Here is a 16,067-nt window from a genome sequence, read left to right as displayed (position 1 = left end):
TGATGGTCTACTTAAAGAATCCCAGAGAATCGACTAAAAAGCTACTGAAAATAACCAACGACTTTAGCAAAGTAGCAGGATACAAAACAAACCCACACGAATCATCAGCATTTCTATATATTTCCAAAACATCCCAGCAGTAAGAGTTAGAAAGAGAAATGCCATTTAAAATCACCCTAGACAAAATAAAATACTTGGGAATCTATCTGCCAAGACATACACAGGAATTATACAAACACAACTATGAAACACTTTCCAAACAATTAAAACTAGATCTAAACAATTGGAAAAACATTAATTGCTCATGGGTAGGATGAGCTAACATAATAAAATGACCATCCTACCCAAATTAATCAATTTATTTAGTGCCATACCTATCAAACTACCAAAAAACTTTTTTACTGAATTAGAAAAAACTACCACAAAGTTCATTTGGAAGAACAAAAAGATGAAGAATATCAAGGGAAATAATGAAAAAAAAATGTGAAGGAAGGTGGCTTAGCAGTACTAGATCTTAAACTATACTATAAAACTGTGGTCATCAAAACAATTTGGTACTGGCTAAGAGACAGAAGGGAAGATCAGTGGAATAGACTTGGGGTAAGTGACCTAAGCTAGACAGTGTGTGATAAACCCAAAGAGCCCAACTTTTGGGACAAAAATCCACTATTTGACAAAAATCTGTTGGGAAAATTGAAAAACAATATGGGAAAGACTGGGTCTGGATCAACATCTCACACCCTATACCAAGATAAATTCAGAATGGGTGAAGGACTTGAATATAAAGAAGGAAACTATAAATAAATTAGGTGAACACAGAATGGTATGCTTATCAGATCTTTGGGAAAGGAATGATTTTAAAACCAAGCAAGAGTTTTAAAAATTACAAAATGTAAAATAATCTTGATTACAGTAAATTAAAAAGCTTTTGTACAAACAAAACCAATGCAACCAAAATTAGAAGGGAAGCAACAAACTGGGAAAAAATCTTAATAACCAAAAATTTTGACAAAGGTCTAATTACTAAAATATATAAGGAGCTAAACCAATTATACAAAAAATAAAGCCATTCCCCAATTTTTAAACGGGCAAGGAACACGAATAGGCAATTTTCAGATAAAGAAATCAAAATTATCAATAAACACATGAAAAAGTGTTCTAAATCTCTTGTAATTAGAGAAATGTAAATCAAAACAACTCTGAGGTACTACCTCACACCTAGCAAAATGGCTAAAATGACAGCAAAGGGCAGTAATGAATGTTGAAGGGGATGTGGCAAAATTGGGACTTTAATACATCGCGCTGGTGGAGTTGTGAATTGATCTAACCATTCTGGATGGCAATTTGGAACTATGCCCAAAGGGCTTTAAAAGACTGTCCACCTTTTGACCTAGCCATACCACTGCTGGGTTTGTATCCCAAAGAGATCATAGGGGAAAAGACTTGTACAAAAATATTTATAGCCATGCTCTTTGTGGTGGCAAAAAATTGAAAAATGAGGTTATGCCCTTCAATTGGGGAATGGCTAAACAAATTGTGGTATCTGTTGGTGATAGAATACTACTGTGCTCAAAGGAATAATGAACTGGAGGAATTCCATGTGAACTGGAATGACTTACAGGAAATTATGCAGAGTGAAAGGAGCAGAACCAGGAAAACCACATATACAGAGGCTGATACACTGTGGTACAATCCAATGTAAGGGACTTCTCTACTAGCAGCAATGCAATGATCTAGGATGATTCGGAGGTGCTCATAAGAAAGAACACTATCCACATTCAGAGGAAGAACTCTGGGAGTGGAAACACAGAAGAAAAACAACCTCTTTGTCACATGGGAAATGATTGGGGATATTGACTCTAAAGGATCACCCTAGTGCAAATATCAATAGTATGAAATAGGATTGATCAATAACACATGTAAAACCCATTGGAATTGCACATCAGTTATGGGAAGGGTATGGGGGAGAAGAGGGATAGAACATGAATCTTGTAACCATGAAAAAATATCCTAAATTTATTAATTAAATAAAAAATTCAAAGACCCAAAAAATTAATAAATAAACACATATATTGCTTGCCAATTTCCAAGGAAATATAGGCTTAGTTGTTAATAAAAGAAAGCAAATTTTATTCATTTTTCAAGTTTGAATGAATTTAAAGTGAAACTTATCCTAAATTGCAATTTTAAGAAAAAAAATAAAATTATAAAACATAAGAGGTTTTTGGAAAAGAATTTTTGCAGAGTCAATATTTGTCAAAATATGGCCTTAAGGGGTATCCATCAACTGGGGAATGGCTGAATAAATTGTGGTACATATTGGTGATGGAATACTATTGTACTTTGAGAAATGTTAAGCAAGATGACTTCAGAAAAAACTAAAAAGATCTAAATGAACTGATAGAGTATGAAATAAGCAGAAATGAGAGAATATTGTACACAGTAACAGCAATATTGCACAATGATTAACTGTGAAAACTTGGCTACTATCAGCAGTGCAATGATCTGGGACAATCCTGAAAGACTTATGATAGAGAATGCTATTCACTTACAGAGAAAGAACTGTTGGAATTGGATGGATGCAGATCAAAGTATGCTATCTTTCACAAAATGTATTTACAATTGTATTTTGGTGTTTTGGTTTAGTATGAGTGTGCTCTTACAATACTGACCAATATGAAAGCATGTTTTGCATGATAATAAAAATAAAATTAATCACATTGGTTTAAAGAAAAATGTGGTCTCAAACTTGGCCCCCTGCCAAGTCCTTACCATTAAACTGGATCAATAAGTTGGGGAGGTAAAAAGAAACTGAAATGAAAGGAAGAAAAAACAACAAATACAGCAATAATTAAAATTCTTAGAAACTGTTCAAGAATGGGCAAGTTACATGCAAGATATTCACAAAAGTCAGTGTCCATTTTATTTAGTTCAGTTTGGGAAACCCTTTGTACTATTTTGATTTGTAATGGAGTGACTATAGATAAGCTAGTCTCAACTGCTATGCCTCAGTTTCCTTATCTGTAAAATGGAAGTGAATTTGATCAATCTACTTTACCAGTTGTAAGGAAGAGGCTTTGCAAGACAATATCACTATGAAGATATGACTGATAAGTAAAGGATTAATAACATAGCTACCTTTCTGGTTGGTAAAAGGGAAAAAGCACAGGTTTTGGAATTAGAAGACCTAAGTAAAAATGTCTCTAATGCCAAGCTCCAATATTTATTTTTGTATATATGATGTCAGACAAGTCACAACTTCTCTGGGCCTCAGTTTCTTCATCTGCATAATGATGTAACCACATTTCCTAAAAGTTTTCTTCCAGCTCTAGTTCTATTATCCTATGTAACTGTGTTTTCCAAAAGAAAAAATATGTAACCTAAAATTCTGAAATACATGGTTTGAATAACCAATTTTATTGATTTTAATACTAAGATTAAGAGGCACAATTAAACCTCAACAATTGGTCGTTAATGCCCAAACTCCTTATATTTCACTTTGATAAAGCATTTAACACATCTACATAAGGATATATTTTGGAAATATGGAAAGAGGTAACTGGTTCCGGATCATTTCTTAACCCAAATCAATAAGTACAAATTTTTTTACCAAGAAAATTGTTCAAGAATGGTTCAAATATGGAATATGCAAATAAAATCATGAAATATTGAATTTGCATTCAATGTCATCAATTAAACAAAGCACCATCTGAAAAACCTCAAAATCAGATTTTTAAAACTTAAAAAATATATCTTTGGTAGAGAAGAAGCATGGTATAGTATTTAAAGAGAAATGATCGTGTAGTCAAGAGGATCTAGCTACAAGTTCTGTCTCTGACATATACTGGTTCTGTGATTCTAGATGAATAACTGATCCCTTAGTGCCCATGCAACTCTCCAAGACAGGGTTCCCAAAACTTTGGTCCCTGTATCCTGTTTTTCATTAACCCTTGAAAATAAGAAAGGAAATAAACTATAGTTTAATCGTGCATAGCAAAGAGATTTTTTTCTATAAAGAAAACACTATTCAGTATATAGCATTTTAAATATATAGTTGTCCAATATTTAGTACACAAATAAAACAGAGAGTCTTGTTTCTATTTTTTGTCAACCAGTGGTTTTATATTTTTGTACGATGCCCATGTATCATGTTCAGTATCCAGTTCATTTCTTGCTTTGGGTTTGATTGAGAACATGCCTGATTTAATTTCTGATTTATAGAGATTAAATTGTTATAAATGGAATTAAAGCTTTATAGGAACACTCAGTGGGGCAGTAGGTGGCTTAGTGGATTTAGAGCCAGGCCTAGAGACAGGAAGTCCTGAGTTCAAATGTGGCCTCAGATACTTCCTAATGTGACTCTAGACAAGTCACTTAACCCCCATTGCCATTATTGCTCTTCTGCCTTGGAACGAATATCCAGTATTGATTCTAAGATGGAAGGTAAGGGTTTAACAAAAAAAAAAAAAAAACAGTTAAGAATAGGATATGGTTTTCTAAGGATATACTCCAAATGTTACAATTTCATTCAATTTGGAATTTTTGGTTATTGTAAAGATCGGTTGGCACATTTTTCACTGTGTTGTTATCACTCATTTTTTCTGCCCCAATATGAAATGGATTTCTTATGCTAACTTTATTCATTTGGTTTTGGTTAGTAGGAATCATTCCTTCAAATGAATCTTTCAAGTTTTTAGATGTATTTACAATGTTTCTCCCTTTTCCACTCTACCCTACCTCCTCATTGTTCTCTTCTGAATTCATAATTTTCCCCCCACTAATACTACAACTATTGGAATAGATAAATAATTAGTGTAATTATTTATCAAATATCCACATGCCTTCCTAAGAAGCTTTTTATACACCAAGCAGGTCTGCCTAGCCCAAATTCTAGGCCCTGCACTCTATCCACTGAGTCATCTTTAAGTAATTTATCAAGGTTTTAAAGACAGTTAATCAAAAGTAGTTTTTAAAACAAAAATAAATGAACTCTTTATATAGTTTTATAGAAAATGTTAAAAGTTTAATCATTGAATGAGAGCATACCTTCTACTTGTGGTTCCACTTTAAACACTGTAAAACATAACCACAGTGAATGTTTTATTGGGCCCTTTTTTAGAATTTAGTGTGGAAAAAGCACTGGTCTAGGAATGAGATGATTAAAACTCATCTTTTCAATCTACAGCTTGCAAGATATGTATAACATAGAAAAGCTGGAATTTAGAGAGATTACGTGACTTACCCAAGGTCACATTACTAGAAAATGGCAGACCAACATGGTAGTCTTCAAACCACTAGTCCACTAAACTACAGAAAGGTCACATCAGAATGTTCACTATACTCATTTTATTTTCCTGTCAGCATTCTCACAGAAGGATCAATGATTAATTGTTGAATGTTGTTGTTCATCTTTCAAATTTAAAGGGGCCAATGACATCATAGCCTTAGGGTATGAGTGATGTCTTGACCTGCATGTGAATTGGATTTAAGTGAGGCAATCACACAAAATTGTTAGCTTCACTCTCTTCCAGAGTCACTGAAAGTAGTGGCAAAACAAAAGTCAAGATGACAAATGATGGTCCAGAATGCAGTGGATGACTTTGGTGTTTTCCCAAGTTCTAAGTGCTTCACAGTGTCTGTTTCTACCATCTTCATGGTTTTTGGAACAAAATCCCCTCATATGCCCATTCCAAGAAGGGATGTCTTCAAATGCATGGGGTGGATATCCCCCTAAGTCACTGATGGGTTTGAGACCTGTCAGTTATCTTCAACCTGGTTTAGCCAGTCAGCTGAGACACTTTTACTAAAGTGTAGGCACTGTGCATGCTAGAGTTTCTTGGAGGCATGAGTGAAAATTGGGTGAAAGGTAAACACCACAGGTACATGAGCAGCACTGAAAAGGGCTTAGCAACCCTCACACCAGAGGCGCTAGTCCTCCCTCAACACCCTATATATCCTACCTTCCTTATTACTATAGAGAGCAACACTATCCTTCACTTTACTAATTAGGTTATCACTGAAAATACGCTGCAGCTTACTTATTTCACCATCTATCTATCTATCTATAACTGTATGGCACCACCAGGAGAATATTCTTTTAAACTATGAGTCTTTGTGCCAGTTTGGATCCTTTTTTTAAAAACTGCACAATTCACAAGGGGGATCCACTCTGCCATTTTTTCTATTTTAGTTGTAGGGAGAACTCAATGTCTATATGGGGCTTCTTCATATATTCTGATGAAATAATGGATGAGAAGGTCCGGATGTGTTGCCATCTGTATATACAAGAAAATAAATAGTAATTTTTCAGCAATACTATAGTAGCAATTAAGGAGGAAATTTTATAAGTTCTTATGTAGAAATTGCACTTGAACAGAGCTCAAGTAATGAAGCTCAATAAAGGAGTAAGAACTCTGATACATCATTACAAGTTATAATGCTAAAAGATTTATCAAATATCTTCTGTTTTCCATTCAAATCAGAAGACTAATAGGTAATAAAGAATGCAGTACAGTAGAACTAGAACTAGCCTGATATTCATGAGACCTAAGGTCTAGTCCCTGCCTCACTGCTAAATAACTGCATACCTTGATCTCACAAAGACTATTTTCTCTCTCTAAAATCAAAAGTTTGGGCTAAATAATCTTTGTGGTTTTTCTAACTTTCTATGGTTTCAATTTTTAGGATCAAGAAAAGATCTAGAGCAATGATGGTGAGCTGTAAAGAGATGGAGCACCGGGTCCCGTCCCCACCCCACCCTCCAGACCAAGTGCCATGCCTGCCCCCCCCACCCGAAGACTCCATGCTGTGCCCCATCCCCCCCTTGAGTGCTGGGTGCACCACCCCCTCCTTACTCCACACAGGCTGCTGGGCAGAGGGGTGAGTGAAGTGAAAAAAATGTCATCAGACATGGTGGAGAGTGGGAAGGGAGAAGCTCACCTGAATCCCTCTGACTTTCTAGTAATGATATGAACCAACTGACTCAAAGGCTGTACTTTTTCCACTATTCCATACTGTTGAGGAGCCAGGACTCTTATCTTATACCTGCTAAGTATTCTATATCAATCAATAGTTAAACGATGGTTCTTACCACCACTTTAAAATTAGCTAAATGGGATGTTTCCAAAATAAAGCAACAAAAGAGCATACAATTTCAGTGTAATTTTAATTGAAAAGTATTTCAATTTTGAATCACATATATAAAGGGGTGTGTGTGTGTGTGTGTGTGTGTGTGTGTGTGTGTGTGTGTGTGTGTTCTGTAATGGCAACAATGGAATGTGGATAGTCGAAACTAGCAGCAAATAAAAACTTGTATATTTCACTTAAAATACATTATTTGAGGAGGGAGAGATATCAGATTTATCTTCCTAATTATGATTTGGATAATCTATTAAAAGGGACAGCTAAGTGGCACAGTTAAGAGTGCTAGGCCTGAAGTATGAAAGACTTTTTCCTGAGTTCATTTTCCTGAGTTCAAACCCAGCCTCAAACACTTACTAGCTTTAATGTCCCTGGGCAAGTCACTTAACCCCATTTACCTCACTTTCCTTAATTGTAAAATGAGCTAGGGAAGGAAATGGTAGAACATTGTAGTATCTCTGCCAAGAAAACCCCAAATGGGATCCTGAAATGTCAGACATGACTGAAAAATGACAACAATAAAATCTAATAAAAACTGTGCAGTTTGTTTATACAGGTATATGATTTGGGAGTTTGGTCTTATAAGATTACTCTATTACAAAAATGAATAATATGGAAATAGGTATCAATTGATAATACATGTATAACCCAGTAGACTCGCTAGTTGGCTCTGGGAGGGGGGAGGAAGAAAATATGAATGTTACCATGAAAAAATACTTTTAAAATGATTTTTTTAAAACACTGTGATTTGGGACAGCTAAGTGGCTCTATGGATAGAGAGCCAAGCCCAGAAATGGGATGTCCTGGATTCAAATCTGGCCTCAGACTCCTCCTAGCTGCGTGACCCTGGGCAAATCCCACACTCCAATTGCTTAGCCTTTACTGTATCAATTCTAAGATTGAAAGTAAGGTTTAAAAAAACAATAACAATAGAATTGTGCATTCTCTGACCTGCTTAATGGGAAGAGGAATGGAAAATAGCAAAGCTGATAGGAGAAAAGCTGGCCCTGAATTTAAAATTCAATGTAGATTAATCAGCCAGTCAATAAATATTTATAAAACACAAAGGGTGTGAAAGATACTATGCTAATTGCTAGGATTACAAAAGATAGTCCCTGACCTCAAGGAGCTTACAATTATTAAGCTAATAATCTGTACAGACATTCTCAATAGTTGGCTTCATTATTTTAAATCTATTGTTTTAAAATTTTAAAGACTACTAAATATAATAGTTAGTGCATTCACCAAAGTATATAAATATCCATTACTATACTCAACTACCAAGCAATTACTCAGTGCTCTGTCTTACTTAAAAAGTAATTCCTCAAAAAAAAAATTTTTTTTACCACTTAAGAATTAAGACCTATTATATAGAGACATTCACTGGCATAATTTGGAATTGGGGGCAGGAAAGATTGGTATATGAAAGAAAAACAGAATAAAACATATCTGACCTATTACCAAAAAAATGATTGTTTCCAAATAAGAGCAAAAAAAAGTTAATACAAAATGTTTTGCCTTTTTTACGATGCAAAGTAAATTAAAATACTAGATGGCACCTAAAAACTATGGGAATAGCATTCTAATAAAACAAAGAATCAATGACTTATCAAAGATATTTGCTTCATAGAACTGTAAAAAAAAGCATTGTGCACATGTTAAAAAATCCTATAAATGTGAATTGTTATTACTACTAAGACTACTTTGATGTATCTATGATTACATAGGCATAAGTACTCCTTCCTACCAAAGTACAATAAAATAATATGTCTTTGGAAGCTCTCAAATTACCACCTGATCAAACTAGTGCCTTACTCACATATATATATATATATATGTATATATATATATATACACACACACAAGTTCTTTCTTGATTCTCATAAGCTGATAGTTTCTCATATTCCCCCTAGTTCCCCATTCCCCCCACAAAAAACTATCTTGTACTTATTTTATACATGCTTTTTATGTATATGCTATCTTCCCAGATAGATTTTAATTTTTTGAGTATGCAGACTATTTGTTATTGTTATCGTTGTATCCCCAATGCTTAGCAAACTGCTCACATAGAACAGGCATTTTTAAGATTTATATGGATATATATGTATGTATGCATGTATGAATATATGCACGAATAAAATGAGGTACTTCTCTAAGAATTGGAGTATATTGAATTTAAAGACTGTAGTTATCTAGTCCGACCTCTCATATAATGCAGAAATCCCTTCTAAAAACATCCTAGCAAATGGTCATTCCATCTGTACCAGAATATACCAACCATTTATTAATTAAGCATATACTATGTGCCAGGTACTGGGAATACCAGGACAAAAATGAAAAAATCTCTGCCTTACCTTCAAGGATTTTACATTCTAACAGAGGAGACAAAATAAATATAAATAAAATAAATACAAGGTAAATTGAAAAAGAAGACAACAGAGGCTTCACAAAGAATTAAGTGCTTGAACTAAGCCGTAAATAAACTTTATTATAATTTTACTTATAAATAAAATTTCTAAGAGGCAAAGGTGTAGAATGCATTCCAAGCACAGGGCGATAGCCAGGGCAAAAAGATATAAAGATGGGAGATGAAATGTTGTGTTTGAAGACCATCCAGATGGACAGTTGGGCTGGAAGGTAGTGTGATGGGAAGCCATGTATATAATAAAGCTGAAGAGGTAGGCTGAAACCAGGTCTTCAAGAGGTTTAAATACCTAATAACAGAATTTGTATCAGATACTAGAGGGGAAATCGGGATCCACATAAAGTAGAGGAAAGAACAATTGATAAGTATTTATTATATGCCAGCCACTGGAGCTACAAAAACAAAAATGAAACAGTTCCTGCTCTTAAGGAGATTACAGGCAATCGGAGGAAATTATATTTTCACATATACACATTAGTATAATGGGGAGATAATGGGAAGGGCACTAGCTCCTGGGCAGATTAGGAAAGCACAAAGGGGCAAAGGATTTGAGAACTTAGGGCAATGTGAGATTGTTAACTATAAGATATAGATATAGATATAGATATAGATATGTGCTATAACTATAAACTATATATAATGGTTAACTATAAGATCAAGATTTGGAAGAAGAAAAATGAAGTCAGAGCAAAGGTGAGAGTAGAGTACTGAAGGCAGAAAAGTCTCTGAAAAGAATAGCTTTAAGAGGAACAAGGAATTGGAAGAGTCATATTGATAGGGCATAGAAGGTTATTCCAGATAGAGGAATTTAAAAGATCTTGATCATGGAGTGGAATACTTGATAGTGATAATAAGATCAAGGATTTAATCATCTCTGTATGAAGCTAAGGTGGACTAGAAATATGGATCATGGGAGGTGAAAAGGTTATCAAATAGAAAAGTGGGTTTTTGAGGGAACATAGACTTAGTTTGAAGGAATTTCACAAACTACTTAGTCCTAGTCCAACTCCCTCATTTTACAAGAGATGAAGAAACTAGAAACTCAAAAAGGTTAAATGATTTATTTGTATGAGGTCACACAGACAGTAAATGGCAGAATCATGAGTTAAAACTAGGTTTTCTGATACCAAATCCAGCCCTTTGCACAACATCTGAATCTAATCCTACATTTTAAAGATGATGCAAATACCTTGCCCAAGGTCTCAAGTCTAGTAAATGTCTAAGGTGAGATTTGAACCCAATTCTTCTTAATTCCAAGTCCAGTGCTCTATGTACACCATGCCACCTCTCAAAATCAAACTATATGCTGAAGTTCCATAGTAAAGACTAATTGCAGGAATAATAGAAAACTGTCATACCAGGACCTGCCAGTATGCTATAATATGTAATGATCCATAAAGGAAGAGAAAATGCCAAGAGAGTAACACAAGGAAAATGTAAAAGTGGCAATGGAGAACAAAGAATGAACCAATTCATCTTCTGAACCAGTGTGAATTTAAATGTAAAAGGACTGAAGGGTCCTTAACAATCATATCTGTCAATCTATCACTCAAAGTGGGAATCCTTTCTAAAGCATCCTCCTGACAAATGGTCATCCAGATATACTTGAATATAACCAGTGAAAGGAAGAACACTCATAAGTTGTCCAATTCTGGATAGCTGTATAATAGTTAAAAACATCTTCCTTTTATTGGACTGAAAACTGTCTCCTTACAACTTCTGCCCAAAGATCTAAGTTTGGTCCTATGGAGCTACAAAGATAACTCTAATCTTCCTTACACTGACAACCCCTGGAATATTTGAAAACTGATTTCAAGAAAAAAATAAATTAAAAAATCCACTGTTGCTGCTATTTTTATCTCTTGCAGTTGTCCCTTCATTTCTATACCAACTTCTAAAAAATTGGCTCAAGCCTTCCTTTATTAACTTTTTAACCTAAGTATTTTAATAGCCACCTAATTTGTCTCCTGACATTGTCTCTACCTTCTCCATTGCTAAAGCTATCTTTCTATGCATAAGGTCTACTCGAAAGTTTTCAGTGGCTCCCTATTGTATTTTCTTTGGTAAAAACAAACAAAACTTCTCTCCCTTAAATTCAAGTCGTTCCACAATTTGCATTCATGCTGCTCTCCTTCACACACACTGTTCAAGTATATCTTTAGATATACATGTTTAGACCACAGATTTGGATCCTAGGGGTCACTAGCATTTATATAGTATTTTAAGGTTTGTAAAGTGCTGCATGTGTGTGAACTTAGTCGACTTGGTCCATTATCCTGTGAGGGAGGGAGCACTAGCTTAATCAAGTTATAGAGGCAGGTCCTTTTCTTCCTATCCAGTGTTCTTTCCATTGTGCCATAAATGTCTCTTGTCCTGATCTTTCCCACCTTTATGTACTGTATGCCCACCACTTATACCCCACCTGCTATCCCTGAAACAGACTCCCTCTTAGCTCTACCTGCTGACAATGCTTCTCTTCTTAACACCCCACTTCAATTCCCCATTCCAGCTAAAAGTGATCCTTTCTCCTTTCTCTAATCTCTAACATCACCATTTGAATCTCTTATACAATCATAGTTTATGATTATTTGTTTACATCTTATTTCCCCTAGTTGAGTACAAGTTCCTTGAGGGAAGAACTACATTCTTTTTCATCTTTGTATCCTTAGCACCCAGAGCAAAATAGGTATTTAATAAATATTTGCTAAATTGAATATAATAGTCTTAAAACCAAACCCCTCCTCTCTAACATTTGGGTTGCCTTGTTTTAGGAAGTGATTATTTAAAATTTTTTTTGAATTTAATATAGTATTTCTTGTCCAGAAATTATTTTCAAATTAGTTAAAGTAGTCAAAAAGCAAAATACATTGTTCTTTTAGGACAAAAATATAATAAAAATTCATGTACAAAAGACTATCAAATATTTAAACAACATATAATATCTAAATCTCCGGATACATTTATGAGCTTTGTCATAAATGCTTTATTAGGATATGCTAGCAAGTATTAGTCTGAATAAAAAACAGGATATTCTCAGTAAGAACAACTTTTTTAAGTCAAAATCTTTGCAGGATTTTTTTAAGCTTTTTTTTAATCAAATGAATTATTTTACATTTGTACACATTGTACACAATACCGTGTATATTCAGAACTTAAATACTAGAGAAGAATAAGTTTAAATGCCAGAGGACTTTTACGTTAGTATTCAAAGTAAGCCTTTACAAAAATTTTGTATCTCTAACTTAATATGAAAATTATAAAGATGTTAATTTTTTAAAACTATTCTACTGCTACCCGTTTAAAAATAGCATCAATAGGTACTAATACATTTAAAATATTTGCATGAAATCGTTTTCACTTCTACTATAAACTGTCTAGAGGATATATGCAATCTATTCTTCCTTGTGGCATTACTTTTTCTAATTAGCATTAGATCTGCTGGGCATGCTATATTAATAGCTTAGTTTATTCTTGTTAAATCTTTCATTTACTCTCCTTTCTGTTGGGAGATGCTAAAAGCCCTTTACAAACTGAGTCTCTCCTGCAGCAGGAAATTAGTGTTGTACCAAGCAAACAGCTCTCTCCCATTTCTAATCCAGATTGACATGTTGGAGCTACCACCTGAAGCCCTAACCCCACAGGATCTGATGGCTGACTTTGTTCCCTAGGTACATTTTCCTTTCTGCTCTGTTAGTCTTCTGCTGCTCTTAGATTTGCATTAAGCTGGCAGGCAACAGGAAACACAAGGGTTTGCAGCCTGCTACAGGAGGATAGAAGATGTGAACAGTCCCCAGAGAAAGCAAAGCTGAGGCTGACAGGAGTTGTAAGAACCCCTGAAGTTTGACTTAAGAACTATCTAATAGGGAACATCTCACTGGATATTCCCAGAAGGCTTATAATGAACTAGAAAGTTCAAAGTCTGGAAAAAATGGTATATGGAATAAGAGGAAAGTAAAAATGATCCAATTCATTCACTTGAGAAACAAATTTAACCCTTTTACAAAATGGTGGCATTTTGTAAAAGTACATATATAATTCTAAGAAATTAGTTTTGCTTTAGTGGTTTTTATATATGCTATTACAATAATTATTCATCAACTGAAATGACATTTTAAAATTCAAAATAATCATGTAGATATGGTTAGTTGTTTATTTTATGCTTCTAAAAAGAGCAGTACTTTTGTTATGAAACATCTACATAGCAGAACTTCACAAAGATTTACATACTAAAGAGATGTAGAAAAATCCATTCTTTCACAAACATAAGAGTTTTGGAAATAACCAAGTCCTCTAAACCTTCCATCTCAAACCCTCCCCCCACAGTCATTGCTAATGGAAGAAATTATTGTTGATAACTGCCACCAAGAGATAGATGAACAGTAGCAACATCTCCTAGACCAGTGATGGGCAAACGTTTTAAAGAGGAGGCCTAAGGAAAGGAAATGCTCATCTGTCAGTATGTTTCTAAGGCAACTCTTCGAAGTTTCATTGTATTGTATCCTACTCATTGTATTCGTCAGATTAGAAATAATGTCATGAGGCTGGAAATGAACATTTCAGGAAGCCATATATGGCCCGAGGGCTGTAGTTTGCCCATCACTGCCCTAGACCACTAGTCCTTCTTCTAACCCAGCCCTCAAGGTCATCATCTGGGTAATCAACTTCTGTGGAAAAGGTATTCAAGCCTTCCCTACCAATTGCGATTCACAGGGCAGGCAAGCTAGCCCAACTGAAGGTGCAAGGTACCCTGAGGGAGAAATAAGAGGCAGCATAGGCCAGGCAAGATAAATCACCCCTTTATGACCATCATCTTCCTTTAGATCCTAATGGAGACAATCCAGAATCCTGAAGCCAAGAAACTGTATGAGTAATGCTTCCAGTCCAGTGCCCTTAGTCACCATCCATGTGAAGATACATCCTGGCAACTGCTTCTACATCTATTAAAGACTCAGAAAACAATTTCTAGTCATCAATCTTTGGCATTGTAAAACTTAAGAAAATGATATGATTTTATCCATGGTAATGACATTAGGGAAGAGTCATTATCATCTGCTTAGTTGCTGCACATAAAGGACTATATGGGGTCTTTTCATGTGACTTGCAGCTGAAACCTTCCATATGTTCTGTCTCCCCAATTAAAATGTGACCTCTAGACAGGAAGGACTGCCTTTTTTATTTTTGCCTCCATTGCATTGCACAAAATAAGAACTTAGTAAATGAATTATTCATTTAATATAAACTTTTACATGGGCATTCTTGAGATGCATAGTTTTCTCAACCCCAAAGTTTCACTCCCATCATAATGCCAACAAGAGATTAAGAAAAGAACTAAATAATAAAATATTTTCTTGGTTTAATAAAGTGCTTATTATGGGCAAGGAGCTAAGAGGAGTGAGAGGCACTCATAAATAATAAGAGCAACCTGGAATGTATTCACTTCTCATCTCTGCCTGTTAAAATCATTTATCATCTGTCTGGCTCAGCTAAGATGCTACCATCTACAACAATTTTCCTGGATCTGTCTTCTGCCTTTACGTTACCCTACCTTGTATTATTTATCTGTATACATGGCATAAAATTTAATTAAATAAAAATTAAGTTCCTATTAGATGTAAGGTCCTGGAATACAAAAATGAACACTGCCTACTCTCAGGAGCTTAAGTTCTACTAAGAAACAACAAATGACAGGAGAAGTAACTACAAAATAATGTAATGATTTCAAGAAGTTTTAAGGTCACTTAGGAAATCTAGGAACACTCAGTTAAGGAAATATTCAGTTGAATTAGAGGAAGAGAGGAGAATCTGGGCTCTTATATACAAGCCACACCAAATATGGCACTCGAAATGTTTTCAATTCAAACGCCTTAAGTCAGAAGACTGTTCATGGCTACAATTAAGTACACTCTAGTTTTTTTTTTAAACAATACATTGAATATGTTTGTCTAATTTTACTGTCTCAAAGTCATTATTATGAACTTAAGGGCTAGAAGGGGATTCAGTTTCCTCATCTGCAAAATGAGGAGGTTGAACTAAATGATCTCTACAGACTCTTCCAACTCAAATTATGATCCTATAATTTTTTTTCCCCTAAACCTTACCTTCTTTCTTAGAATAGATACTAAGTATCAGTTCTAAAGTCGAAGAGCAGTAAGAGCTAGACATTTGGGGTTAAGTGGCTTGCCCAGGATCATACAGTCAAAAAGTGTCTGAGGACACATTTGAACTCAGGACCTCCCATCATCTCCAGATGTGGATCTCTATACACTGAGCCACCTACCCGCCCCAAGATCCCATGAGATGATCTAGTCCAACCCCCTTATTTTACAATTAAGAGGCCCAAAAAGGTACCAACAACCACACAGTGAGTTGCAGATATGGGATTTGAACTCCATATCTTTGATTCTATTCTGACTCTATGCCATTTCCCATCCATTATAATTTTAATTATAATTAATTTAGAGATGCCCATAGCACCAATCCAGATATATAAGGCTATTTGACT

The 16,067-nt window shown here is 34.8% G+C and overlaps 1 protein-coding gene across 1 annotated transcript in view; it reads right to left on the bottom strand.

Annotated features, from left to right (window-relative positions):
• The window catches only part of ERP44 (endoplasmic reticulum protein 44), a 130,739-nt gene that overhangs the window by 85,286 nt on the left and 29,386 nt on the right, over positions 1-16,067 (bottom strand). The window lies entirely within an intron of this gene.

This window comes from Gracilinanus agilis, chromosome 1 (genome assembly GCF_016433145.1).
Source record: "Gracilinanus agilis isolate LMUSP501 chromosome 1, AgileGrace, whole genome shotgun sequence".
Classification (NCBI taxonomy): domain Eukaryota; kingdom Metazoa; phylum Chordata; class Mammalia; order Didelphimorphia; family Didelphidae; genus Gracilinanus; species Gracilinanus agilis.
The sequence above is the reverse complement of the archived record's forward strand: the minus strand, read 5'-3'. Positions and strand labels throughout refer to the sequence as shown.